General features: G+C 36.6%; 1 long non-coding RNA gene across 1 annotated transcript; it reads left to right on the forward strand.

Annotated features, from left to right (window-relative positions):
- The first annotated feature begins 9,673 nt into the window (after positions 1 to 9,673).
- Positions 9,674 to 17,039, forward strand: LOC131697664 (uncharacterized). The gene is made up of 4 exons (XR_009307431.1): positions 9,674 to 9,734; positions 12,004 to 12,210; positions 14,818 to 14,870; positions 15,465 to 17,039. It is a non-coding gene; the product is annotated as an uncharacterized LOC131697664 (long non-coding RNA).
- Positions 17,040 to 21,408: the final 4,369 nt, after the last annotated feature.

The following is a 21,408-nucleotide window of genomic DNA, read 5'->3' on the forward strand; positions in this document are numbered from 1 at the left end:
GCTGATTGTGCGTAGTGTGAGTCTGATTTATTTTATTTCACAAAGATAATTTCCAAATGAAATCATTCATGCCAATGCAGTAATGCTATAACGGGCATACTTTGGTCAATGATAGCACAAGGTCAGCTGCAATGGTATGAGACATTGGAAGAAGGGTACCACACTGGTAACATTTTCATATTCACACAGGTAATCCATTGCAGTACCATATCAGTAGCTGTGTGCTACCATTTACCATTTCAGTACTGTGCAATACTTGTTCCAAATTCACTGTGTTGCCATTGCTGGTGCTCTGTTAAATTTTCTGATAGGATTTTTCATGATGATGTTCTACTATGGTATGTTTCAAAGTTTTCTCTAAGGTTAGTTGAGATTCTTACAGCCACATTTCTACAGCCATGCACACCTGTCATCACGAGTGAAGGCTAAGGCTTTTTTTCACAAAAGAGATTCCATACAGGTGTCCTGTTTTTACATGATGGAAATGACAAATACTGCAGGCCTGTCAGCATCAATTTCTGAGTGACCCTGTAAGGTATGAAGGTGTCCACTTGCATAAGGTAGGTTTTCTTTCTTTAAAACATAACCATATACCTGCAAAGAATATAAAGACATTATAAAAAATGAATAACATGTTCATAACTCAGGTCAGCAGGTCCCAAGATACAGCATAAACACCTTGAATTTGTGGTAAAGAATATATATATATATATATATATATATATATATATATATATATATATATATATATATATATATATATATATATATATCTCTATAAGGAAGGACTGACCATGATCTACGTTCACAGGATGTGGATTTACAACACATCTTGCAACAACAAGTTTCATTAAATGTATATCACGTGCAAATACGCACTGAACTGGTCAAGAGACAACCAGGTGACAACGAGGGAAATCCATAAAGCTTAGCTCTTAATTTCAATTTTTAGCTCTCTTAGCTAAGTCTCATCACAATTGGACGACTGGTTCTCTAGATATAACAAAAAATGTCACAAGGATATGCATCCTTGTGGAAGAAAAATAAACAAGGTTTCAGTTTTGACCCCTCACTCTGAAATTTCTGCTGCCGTTTTTAATTGTATTTTTTAAATACCTCCTGAAGTGGATTTATCAAAATTATCATGAGGCAGATGGTGTGAAATGCATGATGTGCACAAGAAGCCAGCTGTTTACTGCAGGTTGGCAAACCAAAAACAGACTCTGACTGCCAAAGGTGTTTTCAGGCTAGCGGAGACTAAAGCAAGCAAAACGCTGATGCTGGCAGTGCTGACAACTGGGAATGCGGGCTGATTTGTGTGAATGTCAAAAACTCACTTGTGAATTCCTTGCTTTATCATGAGAGAGGGGTTAAAACCATCTGCTCAGTGAAAGTGGTCCTTTGTAATGGATCACACTGTGGATTCCCCTCATCTCATTGGTTCTAGTCCAGGTCATGATTTATTACCAAGCCCCATCATAATTCTTGCACCATGCCAGTAAGGATGACACATTTTGGCTGAATTAGCGATAAATTTAGCGAAGTGATAAATATATTGCCCCCCGGGGAGCAGAAACAATGTCCTATCTTTTGCTGTACTATAGTACTGTCAAAACTGTTTTCTAAAATATACTATAGTTTATACTGGAGTATACTGTTGGAAATGATAATGTTTTTTTCAACGTGATATTGAAAGGGTTTGACTGTAATAAAATAACATCCATTTATGTCTGTCTTCAACTAAATTGTACTGTGCTGTTTAAACTAACCAAAACACAGAGAGCATCAACTTGATTTGCTGAAACAATATGAGGTAACACTTCACTTCGTATCTCTAATTACAATGTTATTATGTATAGTTACAATGTACTTAATGTGTAAATCTCTGTGCAGGATATAACCCTAACACTAACTCTATCCCTAACCCTAACCCTAATGATGTTTACACACATGTATTTACTAAGTAACTACTATGTAAATACACAGTAATTAGAGACACAATGTAAAGTATTATCCAATATGTGAAGTTTATAATATAATATCAGTGCTTAAAATGTTCCAGACAATGTTGTTACAATCTGAACTACTATCTGAAATTATCTGGCCAAATACAACTGTTAAATATATAAATATATGGGTAGTATAAGTGTGTGAATGAGTCTGTCGAGTACACTGGCTGATATCCAGCCAGCTTTCTAGATCACCTATCCAATTCCCCAGTGTTTTGATTAATCAGGCAGTGACACGGGGGGTGTGGGCTGCTTGGAGGCTAAGATGAATGGCTGGATTCCTCCTAAAGGGTAAAGGAGTGCAATGCAAAGAGAAGCTTTATTGTGCACATTAGGCAAGCTGTTGGACACAATTAACCTGGAGCAGTTCGCAGGCTCCATGGGAATTAGGCAAAAATGTAATCTTCATCTAAAGACATCCTCCTATTAAATATCACTTGTATTCAGTCTCAGCATTTAATAACTGCTTCCTTGCAATTTCTCTTTCCATTGGGATAAAGAGTCTGTAATAGTGGGCACAGGGATCACGTCTTTCATTAAATATTGATTTGTATATTGTTAAAAGCTTCATGCCAATTACGTTGACAGGAACAGCAAGTAATTCACATCAAACATTAACTGAAAAACCTTCAGTTAAAACAAAACAGACAAGATCCTCTAAAATGTAAATATCTTTGTCATTGTTATTATATTGGCTAATCACAATGCAGCAGGTGACAAGGAGCCTAGCAGCGTTGTATCTCCAGTGGCACACTGAACCATAATGATTCAGCCTCATTGGCACCTCATCAAAGATTGATTTAACAGGCCTGTTTCTGGCATTGAGCTCCATAATTGGACACTGTGTACAAAAACAAAGACAGATACAACAAAATGGACTGTGCGTCAAAAGCATGGAAATAAATGAAGATTGAAAAGCATCATTACCATCATCTCCATTATTCATGCCCATTGCTATTTATGTATATCCTTTCAAATATATTATACTAATCATCAGGCATGCAAATAAACTGCAGTCAAATGCTCACTTACCTGCTCTCTGTATAAAATGTCCAAATGATTGAGCGCTTCAAATTGTGTTGCACCAGTTTGGCTCAGTGTTAAACCGCAGCTGATTTTGTCAACCATGATTTTGTTAGAGAGAGCATTATGTTGTCATTTCAGCCAACCAGACTTCCAACCGTATCACCACCCATGCCCATTACCACCATACCCACGGCAACAGCACCAACCACCACAACCATAATCACGATACGCTACATATCAATGGCCCTTTTCAGTCTGCTCCCTGTCTCTATAAAGTTGGGTTTTTCCTTTAAAGTTTACATAGATGCACAATTAACAATTGAAACATGTTTGTTAAGCAATACCATTTCCAAAAGTGGAATGCTTTCTAAAATAAACATAAATTAGTGTTAATTGTCAGCAATTGCAAATGATGTGTGCATTTTGAAGAGGAATCGCTCACATAAGAAGCAGGTTTGTTAGTAATGGAATTGTGAATATATAAATGGTATATGTATTTATCAAGTGCATTACAGTTTCGGTGTTTGTGTTAAATATTTAGGTTATTGTTTTTTGCAATTAAGCAAAACTACAAAAAATGAATAATACTTTTCAGAGGTCACAATGCCTCATAGCTGCTTTCTTCTTGTATTAATGACCAGTTCCTTATACCCAATATCGCCACATCTCACAAGCTTAGCAAAGCTGAACCTACATGGTGTTTAGATTACAGTGTGGTGCAGAAGGTTCTGTTAAGGATCCCATTGACATCAAACCTTTAAAATATACTGAGATGTAATTTTCAATGTCATGGACAAATTCTATACAAAACAATACTTTAAAAGATCATTATGACTTGTCTCCTAATCTCAGTTGTATCTATTCTTCCCAGCACATTTTTACTTCCTGTGTCAGATTCACATGTTTGAACACATTGTGAGCCTTTTATCCTCATGATAAGGGGGCCGGGATATATTTATTCCTGCCAATGAAGCGAGATAATTATCTTAGTTTCCTGATATTTTTGTTGTTGTTGTTGTGAAGGTAATAGCAGACCCCTTCTTGTTTTAATGCTGATGAAAATCTATGTGATAGATTTCATACTGGTATCTGAAATTATGTTGTGCAGAATCTACCAGAGACTTGTATTTACTGTTTTGAAGCACTAAAAACAATGACACGCTACTGTAGAATTAGGTTGCCATTCACCCTCCGTTTTTTTTTTAATTTAAAAATTGTGATGGAATGAAAACTGGCGCAAGGTTTATATCAATGTTTCGTCTCAATATAAAATTAATCTTTAGCTTTCTTCATTTGCATGGCTGCACTAAATTGAATGCAATTTCATCTCCCTTAAACAACAGAGAGAGCAACATGTGAGCTTAAGCAGCCCATTGTTATGCGTACCACGCAGTGCCTGTCCTTGGTGACTAATATTCCATTAGAAGAAATAATAATAATGTCAGCCATGAACGTACCCAACATGAGGCCCTCCAGCAACAACTGTACAGCTGCTTTCCACTTGATTAAAACAACTCTTTGAAAATTGTCAACTTTGCCATAAGGTCAAATCTCAGAACCCTAGGTCTTGTGGAAAGGATCTGCAAGGTGTTAGATGCAATTTAAAATCCTGTCTGAAGATCAAGTGTTTTATTTTATTTGCATGCTATTCATGTATAGCTCAGCAGGAATGTAGCAGGTGGTTGATTTTTCTACTCAGAAATAATTCAGAAACAGAAGCTCTCGATTCAAGCATCTACATACAGATTGAAGTATTTGAACTGCTGTAACATGCTCCCGGAGTATCTTTCATTTAAACATTTCCAGTTTCTAATGGAACCATTTCCTGTTCTCTAAACTTAAGGCCAAGTATTTAAATGTCTTCAGCCCTGATGTTAATTAGTTTGCCAGGTTTGTGTCATCCAGTGTTTGAGGCATCACTGATCTGGGCCACTGCTGCATGTCTGTTGCTGGTCACAATACTTTGCGAACATCTGCAAACATGCAGATGACATGCTTTGAACCTGAGTTGTATTTTCCAGTCATGGTTTTCTGCAAACACTGCCATTCTAAGAGCACCCGGAAGTCTTGATGGGCATGTTCGTCAATGTTGCCATTGAGTAAAGGAAAGATCCAGTTACACTGGTACCCAGTATCATGCCCCTTGTGAAGTTACTTCAGATTTCCCATGATTGTTTCTGAATAGTTGCACACAGCTTCTTTAGCTCACAAGACCACAGAAATGACAAGCCTGTTGTCAAACCTAGATCTTCATTGATAAATATCATGCAATTATTGTAAGCCCAACAAACAAAAATAAACATGTTTCCAAAAACAATACAATATCCTTTAATAGCCTTGGAATTTACATTGAGATACATGGGGCATTTTTTTTCCTATGTTGCCAAAGTCCAATCAGTGGAGATCATGTTGAGCATGTGACTAGTTGATCATGTGAAGATCAGAGATGTCAATAAGTGTGGTTCAGACAGTTGCTGAAATGGACAATGACCATGTGGTGCTTCACGAAAAAAATAATAATAGTAATATTTCCTTGAATATGCTGGGTTTTTTTTATCCTGAAGAAGCCATAATAGTACTAATTGTAGACCATGAAATACAATGGACATGGTGCCAAGGTACAGCAGCAAATGGACCTGTTTCTTGACAATACAATTGGCATGGCAAAAAAGTAAGGTATGGAAGCAACACATCAAAGGGAATTAAATAAATAAGGGAAGGACTTTAAAAAATGTTCCTGTATTTTGTGTTACTGTTGGATAGAGGGTAAAATGCATTCAGAGAGGGAAGTCATGCCTTTGTGTATGGATGACAATCAGAGCATAACAGTGTCTACACTGGAGGATACAATGGCATGGGAGGCACAGCAGCGTAGGATTCCTTTAGTGTTGCAGAAATGTTTCATCACTACAAAAAGCATGATGACAGGAAGTCTGTTTTCTGAGTGCATAAGAGGCCCTGATATTCCAAACTTGGTGAATTACTCAGAGTAAGTATCCTACATACATTTTTTGGTATTTTGTTATTTTCCAGTGTTGAGCAGTGGAACGTTAAGTAAGGACCTGCAACTTTGACATAAAATCACAATACCCTTTAATTAATATACATTTTTGGGTGGATAAAACACTGTCTTGAGGTTGTATGTTGTTGAAATTAATGTCAGTAGTCAACAGAGGATAGAGCAGAATAATTAAAAAAAAGTAAGCAGAGCTATATTAGGATAGTCATTCCAAAAGCGACTGAATTGGTCAGTGCTAGTTTGGTGCTGGAATATTTTTTTCCTCAGTGAAGAGATGGCTGACACTGAACACAGCGCATGGAAACGTGCTCTGGATTAACCAGCCTCAAGACTGCTGCCCTCCAGCCCTCCCTGAAGATTGTCAGATCCATTTCCCAGCTTAATCTGCTCCAATACTCACATCAGCAGCACAATATGCTTGATTTTATAAATCAATAATATCTGGTTTTGCCACAAGAAACCCTCACATTTAACTCTTCCAAATCCCCAAAAATATATTAAGCAATCATATTTGAATAAACAGTAGGAAAGTCAACAAACATTTCAACAATTTTTTTTTGTTTTGTTTTTAATGTTTTTGCAGGACTTAATGGAATAAGGTTTTGTGCATTGCAATTAGCAGTGCTGAGTGTAATGTTATTAGTATTGAAGAATAAACACAGCGTTCATGCACTTACTTTTAACTCCATTATTGGCCTTTATTAGAATAGAAATGTTGATGGAGCATTTATGTGAGTGCTATGTTTTTTCTATAATGTTATGCTTATCTATTCTATTCCTTCCAGGTTTCTCTGTTTTGAATGTTATCAGTCGAGCGTGTTGAAGATACATTCCTCAGGTATTAACCAAAGTTCTGTAACACCCTTAAAGTCAACAGATTAGCAGATTATCATTTGCAGCTATGAAGAAAGCCAGGTCCTCAAGTATAGACTTGTTAATATGAATAGAATGTGCTGTTTTGCTAGGGACTGCTAGAGACATGAAGACATTTCAAGCAAGCCCATTTCAAGCAAGCACATTTCAAGGAACATCTAATATAAAAACAGCTTTACTCTTCATACACTCAAATGACATTCAGACAAAAGCCAACCACCTAGAACATTGACCAAAACAGCTTTAACTCTTGGAAAAAACAGCATATATACAGTAACCATTTTTGGGTAACACTTTAATTGAATTGAGCACCATATAGCATTTATAACACCTTCATAAAGGCTACATAACACATGACTACATGCATAATAAATGCATATATTTACAATATTTTGTCAACTGTGAAGTCATATTTGTTTTGGTAACACTTATAACAAAAAACAATAGCATATGAATGTTGAATTGATGCTTGCTTTAGATTAATTCAGTAAGGACAAATGTAATAATTATTTATTGATTGGAGCTCAATTTTTACCTAGCCACATGCCACAGCAATACCATTACCCCTTAAATATGTCTTAAATATGTCTAATAACAATTAGTTATTGAGGGCACAAGACACATATTTAAAATGTTGAGTGAAAGTACATTATGACAACATTATCAATACATATGTTATGTATGTTATGTTGGTTTTTCAAAGTGACACAGAAAGGTTATGCACAAATTATACAATGTTAGCCAGTATACAGATGTTATTAATCCTATATACTGTAGTGTCCACTTCAAATAAAGTACAACCAGTTTTTCATTGTTAGCACAAAAAAGCTTCATTTTTCAAATTCCTTTCATTACTGCATCTTACAAAGCACAGTAATAAGGAAAAAATCTCCTGAACCTGACCATTTAACAAATACATCTTATAAGACATCTGGCAACCCATTCCAATTATCTGGATCACTCAATCTTTCATATGTAATGGTGTGTATCAATTTTGTCAGCTTGGCTCACTGTCAACATGCTAAGGTCTTACAAAGACCCTTTCCTATCACTGCTCCAATTAAAAAAATAAAGAGAGATTATTTCCCTGCAGTTTAAACCTTGATGAAAATTCACTTAATCTTCCAAGCAGAACATGCTTGCACTTCCAATTTGTAGGCTGGAAACTTGTCTGATGTAAACAGATTGTATCCTCTGATTGCTAAACCAGTAAAGTGCTTCTGTGTACTATTTCTCCCATAACACTACATCTCTAAGTTAAATAATGTAAGGACTAATGTAAATACCAACTGTACATAATAATGCTGCAATTAATTTGAGTTCAAGTAATTCAGTAATGTTATCAAAAACCTAAGATCTAAAACAGAGATAAAACTGACTAATTTTATCCAGTTTAACTTTCCTCCCTCAAATTCTGCCAGTGGTTGCTTTAGGATGCAGATTTTATTATGCACATATTTATACTGAACTCTCTAAAGCATTACAACATGATTTCACAGTAAGATTCTGGGAAGGAGAAGCAACCTCCTCTTACTCATTCGGGACGAGGGGTGTACCAAGACAGAAAAAAAATAATACAGTAACGTTTAAGAATATAACATGCACCATGTATATTGCATGCACCCTTTGCATCATGCAGTTTCATTTAACATCTGTTGTATAATGCACACCTTTTATAAAACATACACAGGGAGTAAAACAAAGAATGCTACTTATTGTAGTAGGATCATCCATACCTGAACTGTGCTTATGTATTATATACTATATATTAATATATCTATGTATTTTTTCAAAAATAAATAGTCGGGATTGTAACCAGCTCTGGCTGACCGCTGCAAGAAATAATATTCATTTAGGTTGTGACTTCTGATACAATGCATGTGACCACAATACCACAATACTTCTAAAATGTGGAAAAGGATACAGTTGACATACACTTCAGATAAATGATTCTAGATTCTAGAGTCCTAGATTCATTGGTGTCTCCACCTGGCAAATTTCATAGCTTTGTGTTTTAAGCAGCAGCAGCAGCAACAGTGATCCACTGACTTTATAATCCCCCTTTATATATAAAAGTGCAACCAGTGGCTCAGTTTACATTATCTAGACACAGACAGGTCTCTGCTGATATTCATATTTGTAAGTACAGGCAGCATGACGTGAGATATTCATCTGTGCTACAACCTCTTGTGCAAATGCATTCTTCTAAATCAACATGCTGGCTCCCTGGGGGACCTCTTCAAATTACAGGGAGAAAAAAAGGAATTTAATCTTGATTAATAATCTCTCCCTCCAGCCTCTGCAAATCTGACACACACACTCAATCAGTGCGGACTGACTATTAAAACGTATTGATTCGGAAAAGGCAGGTAGGAACGGGCTGGAGGATAAGGGAGAATAGTGTCATCATTCGAAGAATATGTATAGCTTGTGTGGGTATACTATAGTGTAGTATTTAGTAGTTTGGGGTTGTGGAGTTAAGACACCCCAGTGAATCTGTTAATTCTACAGTAATCTATTATACATCTGTAAGTGGTAATATATGTATAAACAAATGTAGTGTAAGACAGCAGGAGGGGGTTAATTTCCTCCCTGCAGAAAAACATGTGAAAATGCACTCCCAGGGCAATTGTTAATTGATTTATTGTTTAATTATCCCCTGCTCCTGGGCGGCAATTGTAAATTAGTACCAGGTGCAGAGTATAAGAGAAGAACAGTTACTTAGTTCGAGGCTGCTGAGTAGAAGGAGGCAGAAGAGGTGCTCTGCTTCCGAGCAGTCGAGAAAAAGGTGGCTGCAGTTTAAACCGGTGAGGTTTTGTTTTGTTGTTCTGTGTTTGGTGGGGTAACGGCTTAGCCGTCCCATTTATAGTCAGGGTGTTCCAGAGAGTTTAGTTAGTGCTCGTAAAAGGCTTGGTGTTTGTTTTGTGTTTGTTTCATTTTTGTGACTTAAAAATAGCGCGCCAGCGCATTAAAATCCATTCCTGTGTGTGTTGGGTCAGTTTTTAAAGGGGCAACGAAACCGAGTGGAAGCAGCTCGGTTACAGTAGTTATACCCCTTAAAATTTTAGATTTTTGACTTTTTAACATCAAACTAAATTTGATGTTAACTTCTTTGTAAAACGAATGCACAGAGGTTCGACATTATAAGTAATTTATAACAAACTTTAGTTGCTGCTCATATGAAATTTACAAAAAAAACTTCCAAATGAAAAGGACAAATGTCATAATTTGAATATGATGTTGCAAATGCACTCTGGCATATCCTTCAACGTGTATGCTGTACATTGGGAACATACAGTAAGGCAACATTTAAAAGAAGCGGATTATCCAAACTATCAAAATGTAAATTCACTTTGCGACGTGCTCCGACAAAGCCAAAAATAAATAAAATCCCATTCAGCTTTAATTGCGGTAAAACAACATATTCTATGCTTTTACATTTCAGTTTAAATTCATAAATCTATATTAATTAATTTGATATACATTATTTTAGGTTCGGGCAAGGTATTACAATATTAAACTGCAATGTGTACATTGAAAATCTGAACTTTGGTCTTCTGTATATTTTATGATTGAAAAGGGGATTATGAGCAGTTAAATAAAACCCAACAATCTGGTCAGCATGTGAAAAACCAGAGGTTATGTATCTCTGTGTCATTAGCAGAACTTGCTGTACAAATAACATTATCAGCCCCCTGTACTCTTAATCAAAATGTTTCCATGCTCCTTTAAAATAAGCAGGGTCAAAACATTAGCTGACCTTTTAAATCAAGACAGTGAAGGTCACTTGACCTGCCTGGGGTGATTCACAAACCAATGCAAATGCATTTAGCTGAAACCAGATCTTAAAGTTTAATTAAAACTGGCATTTATTTTATGGTTTAAAAATAACCTGGGGGGTGTGGAGAAGGAGAAGATGGTGGGGGCATTTATCTTTTGCCTTTCGAGCAGCTGTGTCAGAATCATCAGCCAGTAGTTTCCAGGTTAACCTTATTGAATGTATAATGAGAAAACATCACTAAACAAGAAGAGCTCTTTGTGGCTGACCTTAGCTTTAAATTGATGTTCTAAAACAGGGGTTGGTAATCCTGGGTCTCAGTCCAGGCATTTGTTCCATTCCTGTTATTAAACAGAGCCAATTAAAGGTGTGGTGTGCTATAATGTGTTAAAATATGTTTTACATATAACTGTTATCTTAAATAGCAGTTTTAAATTAAAAAATAAACATAATTTGTAAGAGCAATAAAACAGTCCCAGTTAGAACCTCATAAAAATCTCCAACTGATTGGTTGTATGTTATGTTTTTCTTATTGGCTAACTGGAACTAGGCTTGTACGTTGATTGGTTGTTTTTATAAGTTACCCGCACATTCATTGAATGTTAGATGATCTGAATTGATAAATACAATGGCTTCCTTTGCCTACTTGTAACTACATGCTGTTAAATTGTTTTGTGGTTTTCCCCCATCATTTTTATTGTTATGATATTTGTTTCTGAATTGCTCCGAGTTCTGTTGCTCTAGTGTTGAGATTTTCATCATTTGTCTCTATCTTGCTTTCAGGCATATGTGTTTTTTCCATTGTCTCTTTCTCCTGGTTCTTGAGAAATCATGCAATATTGTGAACTATGGACTCTGTTGTCTGACTCCACCTGCTGTTATATTTTAACATGCAGCAGGTGGAGTCAACATGGTGGAAGGGCCTGATTATTGCATAGTCCAGGAAGCAATAAAATACGAGAACCACTGATTACTACTAAACATGATGTACTGTTCAACCCCTAACTGTTTGTTAGATAATGCTTTATTTGTTTGCTTGAGGTGGTCCTGGCCATCGTTTAAATAAAAATAAAAAATTAAACTTGACAGTCTTAGTCTTCATGGAAAGTAACCAGTGAACACACAACAACCCATAAACTCCTGGACTGAGAACTCAGCTACTTCTAATCTATTGTTTCATTATGAAAAAAACAGTTATTAAATATTCTTGCCAGCTGTTTCAAAAGCTTGTGAGCTTCTGAGACATAATTTATCTTCACCGCATCAGCAGAGCTGTCACTTTTTTTTATTCTTTTTAGCCAGCCGGCAGACTTTCCCTTCGTCCTTCTCAGTGCAGATGTCACCTATTACTCCACGCATGGCCCGAACCAAAAGGCAAGCAGCTCTGTCAGCATGTGAATTACTGCCTTTCTCTGGATGCCTGGTGAAACACTGTCGAAAAATGCACAAGATGGGTAAAAAAAAAAAACTTGACTTGCGATTCTGAGAGATACCCAGCTATCCAGGTAATTTTAAGCTCACATCTGGTACCCAAGTTTTTTCTGTCTCTGTAGTACTGATTATACTGTATGATATAACTCATTTTGCGTTGCAGGAGAAATGTAAATGTCAGAAATGTCAACCAGCAACAGGAAGGAATCCTGGTTTTCATGTACTTATGTCGGCCTCTAGAAAATGTTTTACGTGTATTGTTGAATTTTACTACGAAGAGATATTTCAATTTAAATGGCAATTCATATGCATATCAATTCAGAAAATAATTTTAAAATAGAGAATTATTAATACAGTTGCCTTAAAGGGGAAGTATTAAATTATTCTAGAAAGTTATTTAATGTCTCCTAATTAAAAAAAAAAATATATAAAGATCTGTACAGCATAGACCATAGTGTGTGTAGACATAATGCCAGTGGGAACCACTGCACCTTTTAAGAATGTTTATACTTATGGAACACCTCTAAGGAATGACTGCATCATCAATGCACTACACTTACGACTTTTTAAAAATATGTCTGGAAATTACAGCCATGACTAGCACTAACCTGTAATGGTCAAAGTTAGTATTTTAAGAGACTTTAAAGTACGTAGATCTAACAAAATAATTCTAAAGTAAATCTTATCTAATATAAAGTACTGTAATGTCCTGGAGCTCTCATTTCCTCAATAGAATATGCCCTTGTTATGGTAAAAGTGTATTTGATTAAATACATTTACAGATTATTCCTTTCCAGATATAGGAATGTTGAACCCGTGCCACATCCCTGTGTTATGTTTTAAAAGGTCACAAACACTCGAGTCAAATGAAAAGCAGAGATTGTCTCCTGAGGAGCTGACAAACAATCTTCAAAGACATGTGAAGACTTAAGAAACAAATCAAAACAAATACATTCCACAGAAGTGACTGAAGAAATACATTTAGTATACGCTGGTGCGTAAGACAAGATAAAACTAATTTTTTTCACGAATCTACTATAAAACATGATTGTTCTTGTTTTACACTCAGTTATATTTTACGCTGTTGGATTGTAAGCAGTGAGATCTGACCTTGTGGGTGCTGGGGTCTTATTTAAGCAGATCCCTGGCTCTCTGTTGTCTATGGTGGTGTGTATGTGGGAGGGGGGTTCATTCCCTTTGATGCTGAGGCTACAGATTGTAATCTTAGGGGGTGGGAAATAGGGGTGTTTGTATTCCAGTTTGCTGGCTTCTGATCAGGAGGAGCAGAGGGTAGGCATCAGGCTCTCTCGGGAAATCTCTAGCTACTCTGCCTACCTGTCCTTATGGAACCAAGGTTATACATTGCATGTGCTAAGGAAAAAGGAATAAAAAATCAGCAATTCACAGTAGTTGCATATTCATTCAACTGAGTCTATAATATAAATCTCCTCTACGAACAGTCCTGGGGCTGAATACCTATGGGGTAAGATAGTGAATTAAGAGCCAGCGTTATATAATAGCAGCCAAATTGTTGAGGTCTGTCAGGTTGGTTGCAAATTTGCATCTTTAAAAAGTGACACTGCAAATATGAATCCATAGACATATATCTATGACTGTCAGACCTTTGGATTGGTAATTTAAGGTAATCTTCCATCTCTTTTGCATATTCCGAAAATGGCACTGACAAAAGTGTTTCATTCGGTAGTATTACTGGGAATGTGGCCCTGCCTCACCTGAGCTAACAGGCTCAAACATCTAAGACACTTGGTGGAATGCCTACATTTATCTTGGGTTGAGTTCATGCTAATGACTATTACAGATAAAACCCCAGGAAAATCCACTGAATCAATGAGCAGACAGAAACTGGAGTAGAGCCAGGGAGCCTGGCAAACTGAACTCTATTTGAATTGGTGTGTTTCATGCACAGATAAGGGATCTGGCCAAATTGAAGTTGGCAATTCAGGTATTTTAGAACAGGTTATGTTATCGGTGTGCAAATAAACAAACAACAACAAGAAATAAAGATTTCAATTGAAAATCTATTCAAATCAAGAGAGTGACGTTGATATGGAAGTATAGTAGACAGCAGCAAATGTGTTTTCTGTGGGGTTGGCAGAAAAGTTGGAGTATTGAAAAGTATTTGAAAAAAAGATTAATTGGGGGTCTAGATAGTACAGCATTCGTTAGCTTTTAATGCCTTTCAGCTCTTGAGCCCTGTGTTCGAATCTGGCACTATTAAACTATTGCACAATTCAGAACAATAGTGTCTATTCAGTTGATCTCAACAGTGGCAGATATTAATGCCTCTGTTTAATTAAAATAATGTAACTTTGTGAAAACCAACATCTCTAAGTGTGTGTGAGTCCCTGAAGTATATTGTATTAAAAGTAAAAATATTCTAGGTTTGGTCTTATTTTAATATTAAAACAGTGTTTAGATCCGCTACTCTTTATATCAATAGAATAGACCTCAATATATGCTTCAGAGAGACCCATTACTGAATCAGGGTTGCCAACACTGCCACTAACCCAGAACACCATACCTATTGTGCATATGTTTACACCTCTTTCCCTCTTAGCGAGAATGGTTAGTTCTTCTGAGTTTTATTTCGTGCTATTTCATATTTGTGAAAAAGTCTCTCTCTCTCTCTCTCTCTCTCTCTCTGCTGTTTCACGATATAGGAAATGCCAGTATCCAGATTGATAGACTACCATGCATGAGACATCATTTACAGGTATAGCAAAATAAAATGTACCGGGAAGTTGTGAAATCTGACTTTTTATCTAGGTGTCATCGAAATACGTGTTTCTTTCTTGGCCCCCTTTTTACAGATCGGATCTACTAAATCAATACATTTGGCGATACTGAACCAGCATTAGAAATTCAGCTGAACAAAGTTTACAGTACAGATCTTTTTGATTCACAGTCAGGAAGTTAAACGTGTGCCTTCCAGTACCTTGTCTAATTCGTTCGGCGAGTCCTAACATATGATCAACACCCTTCTTGTTTGCGTAAGGATTTTTTTTTTTTGATACCTCTGTCTCTTTAGTAACAGGTTCAGAAACAAAGAATATTAAAAGTTATTGCATTAAGTAGCAGAGCCTCTGTAACCTCTTGCAAAATCAATAGAATTGAAGATGAAAATCCTGAGTCAGCTAAAAAAAAAAAATACATTACTCTAAAAGGTGAGTGATATATTACAGTATTTTCAGCAATCAAATACAAGCCCTAAGTACACTATATCTGTAGTGGCCATCATGAGTAAACCCATGAAACTTGCTTTAAACATATCTGGACAGATTATTATTCAGCTGTTTATCTCTTTCAGTGCTTGCATTTGAAGACAGCAACTCCTGTTGGTGAGACGCAGGATGGTTTTATTCATGTATACTGTGGTGATGTACAGGTCTGTATAAATTTACCTCCAGCCAAGGGCTAGGCTGTACCAGGATGCTGTGAAAGCAAGAGAAATCAAAAGGAAACACCACTGTCTATCGAGCTGTGCTGTACCACTGTGTGGTACTGACAGGATATGACAAGAAGCTGTCAGAAGTGTTTCATTTGCATAATTCACTATGCAGGCAGCCTCCGGACAGCTTTAAGAACCCTGCATTAGGAAGTCACACCACTCATGACAGCCATTTAAAATGCAAGAAGCGGCACCTGGTGAAAACTTTGACGTTGGATTTAGTCTCTTTCTAAGCTGCTGGGTGTTCTTCCAGTATCAGCACTGCTGGGTCTCTGTGCTTGTCTAGTTCAGCTGAGTGAGAGGAGCGGGGGAAGGGCTGGGATATAGGAGCAGGGTGCGAGAACAATCAGGGAAAGCTGACACGAATATTTACTTGTATGTATGAGTATATGTATGTGTTTATGAATGTATGTATGTATATAGGGCTCTTCGTTTGACTCAGTTTTCTTAATTAAAAGCTTGGAATAACAAGATCACTTTAGTTTTTTCTAGGGTACCTTGAATGAGACTATGATTCTGTTTCATTGATAATGTAAAAAAAAAAAAAAACAGCTTCTTATTTTTAATTCAAGTATTATAGACCCATATTGTTTTTTTTACACCCTGGCGAAAAGGTCTAATGGGCCAGTAAACTTACCCATTTCATTATCAGCTTTACAGATACAATAGCACTGTACAATATGTTCAATAGGAGGTGCTGTAGTACTGCACCAGGAAATAACCCAGTGCTCTACTCGCAGTGGGTGAGAATAGAGATCTGTTTGGATAGCTGTGACTATGGAGATTACCAGGTAAGCTCTAAACAAGTTTTTTAGATGTATTTATTAATTTTTGCAATGACGTTTATCAGAATAGGTCTGTTTAGAGGCAGCTGTAGAGAGAATTTATTTTTTAAATTATTGTCAACAAAAAATTGATTCCTAATAATGAGCTCAGTCATTGCTATACTGCCTGTCGGACCATAGAGTTTTCTCCTCATATTTCTGCTGAAGAGCAAGTACAGTCATTTTGAAGCTTGCTGAACTGGAATGAGAAGCTCTTGGCACAAAAAGCCCTTTTCCTTTAGGCAAGGAGTAAAGCAAGAAAGCCTCAGCTGGACCACTATCAGTCGTCGGTTTAATGGGACAGCTCCAAAATGAGATCTATTTATCATCACACTGGAATAAAGCAAGTGCTTTCTATATGGACGGGTCTACGGGCTGCACTGACGGGGCATTTTCTTTTAAATGAGTTATCCAGAGACTCTTCACATCCTCTTTGGAGGATGTGTATACTTTCATACACACAAACATGGGGGTATGTTGCAAGAGTGTGTGTGTGTTTGTGTGTGTGTGTGTGTGTGCGTGCGTGCAAAAGCATCTCTGTAGTCAGCAGGGATGAAAATAAGGCTTCCATTGCATCTACGATTTTAATAAGACTAATAAAGCCTATTAAAACAGGGAATTGGTGAAACTACTGTCTCATTATTTCCATCCCTCAGTCGATATCTGTCACAATGGGCAAGACACTCTATGTCACTGCTAAAATGAAATTGTGAGCATGATTTATCATCTAAAGGGTTACAGACCCCCCCCTCCCCCTGCAGTGTTTACAAGAAAGACTTTGCTTTACCTTTGCTGTATCCCGTGTTGTCCATGTCACAGCATTTGCTTCCCCCCCAAAAATATTCCTGATAGTCTAGAATATTTTTTATTCACACATCATAGGTAAATAAACTAGGGATTTATTTATATTTAGCTACTTATGATATCTGCAAATGTTTATTTAACAAAACTGTATATAGGTAAAAAAATAAAAAAATAAATAAAAACATTGTAAGGAGCATACATACCGGACTGGCGTATCCAGGCATTAGGACCCTGAGGAACTCAGCAGCCTGGAGCTATCCCAGGTCCATGGGTTCTACACAGCCAAAATGGCCGCCTGCTTCCCAGTCACTCATCAGTAATCATTCTGTGGGTTTAAACGTACCTCCATGTCTGATATCAGGTTGGTTGGGTCAGCAGTAGGAGTAAGCTGAAGAAGGGGTGGAGAGGGAAGATACTGGTTGTGAGTGTTATACCTTGGAAAACCAGTAAAAGTGTCTTTCTTTTGGATTCTAACATCTGACCACTCTCACGGATTATGGATTATATTTTGTTTGCTATTGGGGATAACAGGCCTAGCTTGCCCTGACTTAGTGAGGGACTTTGCATAGCTATTTGCAGAGGAGCTAGGGTTTGGTTTATTTTTCTGTTGTTTTGAAATGTAAACAATAAAAGTGTGTCTAAACACGCTGAACACAAGATTGCGCCTGACATCACCCTTATTCAGTGCAGTCTTCTTAATGTGCAAATGAGAGCCATCCTGACAGAACAACTCGTTTGCCACAAACATAACATAAACCGTGATACTGTTGCAGTTGCCTGTCGTTTGCCATGCTGTCCTATGCTTTAACCACACTTTGCTAAGGTTTTACCATGGTAAAACTAAAAACAGCTATTCTGGAAAGGCATTTCCACCCATACCTAGGCAGTAATCATTGAGTAATAGCCCTTATTCCTCAAAGAACAGTTTAAACCCCTTGCACAGCCCTCCTGTTAGCTCAATGTAGTCATGGTCCCACACCACACTGACAGGCTCATGGCAAGTGTTTCTACTTTTTTGTCCAGCTTTAATCAAGGATAGGGGATAGTCTCTCATACTTTAATCTTTCTCTTGCAGGCAATTTTGTGTTTAGATTAATTCTATCTAGCAACAGTAAATATTGCACTCTCAGAGTGAGCATTCCCTTTCCTCACTGATAGCAAGGCCCTGGGATTTGGGCTAATCTCCCAGCACCTCCTGTCACAATCACACGATGGCTTCATAAGCGCATATATCTATTTGCAGTATGGTAGTTATCTGCAGGCATGACATGCATGGTACAGACATCATTTATCTTGTGATCTCATCAAGACACATTTTTTCCTTGTCCTCAATGAGCCACCATAGAAATGAATTTCAATAATTATCTTTTAATGCATTAAATATATTATAAATGATGTATGAGAATGAATCAATACCCATTAAAGAATGGGCACAACTCCAAAACATTTTATCTTGTCATCCCAGGCATAGAAACATTTGTTACACAATTGTAAAGTTTTTGTGATTTATAATAAGTTAAGAAGTCGTATGTAGTCGTATTATAAGAGACATTGTCTTCCACAGCTTGAGCAGCTATAACCACCCAGCTTCGATTTGCTATCCGTCCCAACTGCACAAGATCTCTTAACTGTACAATAAAAGACACCCACAATACAATCTATTTAATTAAATAGTAGTTTAGATAGTAGTTACATGGCAAATACATGTGTAGTTACACATAATTACAATGTGATTATGCATATTTAGAATGTACTTAATGTGTACATCGTTTTGCACGATATTTGTAGTACAATTACTACAAATACAATTGTATCAGAAAAGGGTTAGGGTTAGGTTTAGAGTTAGGGTTAGGGTTAGAGTTAGGGTTATATCATGCAAAAATAATGACACATTAAGTATTTTGTAACTATACATAATAACATTGTAATTATGTGTAAGTACACCTGTATTTACTAAGTAGCTACCATATAAATACACAGTAATTAAAGACACTTCATGTAAGTGTTCCTGGTTTTAAATAGGGGGCACTCTAACTGCTGGACCAGAGCTAAACTAATGACATCTATATAAACAAGATGAGTGTCTTTAAATACATAAGAAAATGAGGGTGATGTTTAATACTTCAGGGATCAGCTTATCATTTTAACATATTCATCAGTGTATTTTTGTGTTACTGGTTAAGTTTGTCATGTAAATGTGTATATTTAATAGGGGGTTCCCACTGCAAGGGCATGTGAAATATCTTTCGAGAGCTTTTTAATATTGCTCCTTCAAACAAAGCTCGCACTGATATAACATTGGTCTGAATCGACAGTACGTGAATGTGTCTGGATTTGAAAGAAATTTGAATTCTAAACAGGAAACTCTCTGCCTTGTGGGCTATTTGTGTTACATTGTGTTCAAGGGTAATGGCTTCAACATGTCTGGAAAAAATAAACTAAGATAGCTAATAGTGGAGCTAGGTTATAGCTTTATATGAATAAATAAACAAAGGCACAATGTGAAATGATGAAGTCTACCATTTCAGTAAGATTTCCATATGATTGACATAACACTGCAGCAAGAATGAAGAGTCATGCTAAAAATATTGGACTTTTGATTTAAACAGTGCAACTAGTATCTAAATAATAACTAGGCTCATCCATCTGTATACTTTATAATATTGATTTCCCTGTGCAGTTGCCTTAAAGCAGTACAGTTAATGTAATTGATCAAAACACATGTTGCTTAAGAAGAATAAAATAAGTTTCACAAGTACTGGTTTTATTTATTTGGAAATGCACAATTGGTTCAGTATGCTCTCATTTGTAAGTAGAAACTATAGTAAGTCTTTATATAAAAAAAAGAACATTACTTACCCCTTCCTCTTGTCTGTGGTACTTGATGCCATCAAATGAATACCTAACACATTTTTATATGTACTTTAACCTGTAACACAAAATAAATCATGCTGCTGCAACATACGCATTGGTGTACAATGCACATGAAAAATTATTTTAAATTGAAACTAAATGATTTTAGGATTTTTTTTTTTATTTATTTTAATTATTATTATTTTTAACTTGGTCTACTTAGTAGCCTAGACAATTAACACACAATAGATCATGGTCCTATACAGATGGCGCATGTGTTCAGTCCAACATGCTGGTAAAACCAGAAATGTCTTAGAAATTTGTTTTCAAGGCTTGTAAGTACACCCTGACTTTAGTGAAAATTAGGTACTTGGGTGTTTGTCTCAAATACATTGAGCACAACTGGCAACACACGAGAAAAAGCGGACTAGGAAATGCCAGCAACAATTGCGATTAAAACATGATTTCAAAACTTCTTAACAAATTGATGCAATTGTAAGTGTCGCAATTGCCTGCAGCTTTAGTACATCTCATTACAGTATTTTTGATCCCTCATTTGCACTCTCATCTCCACCCTGTTTTTGTGAATTTCTGCAGGAATGCCCAGAATTACATATTCATTTAAGGCTAAAGCGCAAATAAGAACTGCGGCTGCAAAGCATTAGTTAAAATGATGCGAACAGCGTTGCATTTGTTTAGTACATTTCATGCAACACTTCCGACTGGTTTGCATGTGGTTTACAGCAATTGTGACAGACTCAACACTTTAGTACATCTACCCCTTAATCGCTTAATATATGGCCATTAGTTGATTAATCTGTAAATTAATCAGTAGATGAATCCGTCCACATTTTTAATCAAGGTAATGATCTTACAGCTGCTGTCCTGCATAGTAATACTTAAAAAATGGGAATTTGGTCTTTTTAAAACCATTTTTATTATTATTTTTATTTTAGTAAATGTAACAAATGTTACCTTTCCATCCTATTACCCTAATAAAATTTACCCTAATAAGATTTAGGGACCTGGTAACTCAGTCACACAAGCCCCAACGGCCCGAGCAGCACAGTTACACATACTGTTTAACCACTCTGGGGTAACCACTAAGCAGCAAAATTACTAGCAGTGCACAAACACGTAAACAAAAAACACTCCGAGGTTTATAACTAAATCAACAGTTTATTATGTTGGTCAGGATAAAGGTGCCACGCTGGATTCACCACAGCTCTGGTTACAATGCATGCGAGTAACTTTACAGACATTTAAATCAACATTCCAAATGCGTTTATACATCCGTAGCACCCTATCAGCAATCCTTGCAC

The sequence above is a fragment of the Acipenser ruthenus genome, chromosome 16 (genome assembly GCF_902713425.1).
Source record: "Acipenser ruthenus chromosome 16, fAciRut3.2 maternal haplotype, whole genome shotgun sequence".
Lineage (NCBI taxonomy): Eukaryota > Metazoa > Chordata > Actinopteri > Acipenseriformes > Acipenseridae > Acipenser > Acipenser ruthenus.